Raw genomic sequence first — 1978 nt, 5'->3', positions numbered from 1 at the left:
CCTGTAGCATCTGCTTTGTACCATTTGTGTGCAGGTCCATTCCAACAACATATCAGTCTGTTCCATCACAACATTGTGATGTTATCACATCAAGAGTCGTGTCATTACAGTAGTGCCACCAACAGGCTGTATCATACTTTATCATTGTGCCCAATTTAACACAATTCTTTATATACACTACCGTTCAAAAGTTTGGGGTCACTTAGAAATGTCTGTTTTTGAAAGAAAAGCACTTTTTGTCCATTAAAGTAACATAAAATTGATAGATATACAGTGTAGACATTGTTAATGTTGTAAATGACTATTGTAGCTGGAAACGGCAGATTTTTATGTAATATCTACATAGGCGTACAGAGGCCTATTATCAGCAACGTCAACAGTGAAGAGGTGACTCTGGGATGCTGGCCTTCTAGACAGAGGTCCTCTGTCCACTATCTGTGTTCTTTTGGCCATCTTAATATTTTATTTTTATTGGCCAGTCTGAGAGATGGCTTTTTCTTTGCAACTCTGCCTAGAAGGCCAGCATCCCGGAGTCGCCTCATCACTGTTGACGTTGAGACTGGTGTTTTGCGGGTACTATTTAATGAAGCTGACAGTTGAGGACTTGAGGCGTCTTTCTCAAACTAGACACACTAATGTACTTGTCCTCTTGCTCAGTTGTGCACCGGGGCCTCCCACTCTTTCTATTCTGGTTAGAGCCAGTTTGCGCTGTTCTGTGAAGGGAGTAGTACACAGCATTGTACGAGATCTGGAATAGCCTTCATTTCTCAGAACAAGAATAGACTGACGAGTTTCAGAAACAAGTTTTGTTTCTGGACATTTTGAGCCTGTAATCGAACCCACAAATGCTGATGCAATAAAACTGGCCTTCTTTAGACTACTTGAGCTTCTTTAATCAGAACAACAGTTTTCAGCTGTGCTAACATCTTTGCAAAAGGGTTTTCTAATGATCAATTAGCCTTTTAAAATGATAAACTTGGATTAGCTAACACAACGTGCCATTGGAACACAGGTGTGATGGTTGCTGATAATGGGCCTCTGTACGCCTATGTAGAAATTCCATAAAAAATATGCCGTTTCCAGCTACAAGTCATTGACAACATTAACAATGTCTACACTGTATATCTTATCAATTTGATGTTATTTTAATGGACAAAACATGTGATTTTCCTTCAGAAACAATGACATTTCTAAGTGACCCTAAACTTTTGAATGGTAGTGTATACAGTTGAAGTTGGAAGTTTACATACACCTTAGCCAAACACATTTAAACTCAGTCCTTGCTCGCACAAGCTTTTTCAGTTCTGCCCACAAATTTTCTATAGGATTGAAGTCAGGGCTTTGTGATGGCCACTCCAATACCTTGACTTTGTTGTCCCAACTTTGGAAGTATGCTTGGGGTCATTGTCCATTTGGAAGACCCATTTGCGACCAAGCTTTAACTTCCTGACTGATGTCTTGAGATGTTGCTTCAAAATATCTACATAATTTTCCTCCCTCATGATGCCATCTATATTTTGAAGTGCATTATTCCCTCCTGCAGCAAAGCACCCCCACAACATGATGCTGCCACCCCCGTGCTTCACGGTTGGGATGGTGTTCTTCGGCTTGTAAGCGTCCCCCTTTTTACTCCAAAAATAACGATGGTCATTATGGCCAAACAGTTCAATTTTTGTTTCATCAGATATTTCTCCAAAAAGTATGATCTTTTTACTGGTGGCTTTGGATTAGTGGCTTCTTCCTTGCTGAGCGGCCTTTCAGGTTATGTCGATATAGGACTCGTTTTACTGTGGATATAGATACGTTTGTACCCGTTTCCTCCAGCATCTTCACAAGGTCCTTTGCTGTTGTTCTGGGATTGATTTGCACTTTTCGCACCAAAGTACGTTCATCTCAAGGAGACAGAACTCGTCTCCTTCCTGGGCGGTATGATGGCTGCGTGGTCCCATGGTGTTTATACTTGCGTACTATTGTTTGT

This window comes from Salvelinus namaycush, chromosome 3 (assembly GCF_016432855.1).
Source record: "Salvelinus namaycush isolate Seneca chromosome 3, SaNama_1.0, whole genome shotgun sequence".
NCBI lineage: Eukaryota > Metazoa > Chordata > Actinopteri > Salmoniformes > Salmonidae > Salvelinus > Salvelinus namaycush.
The sequence above is the reverse complement of the archived record's forward strand: the minus strand, read 5'-3'. Positions refer to the sequence as shown.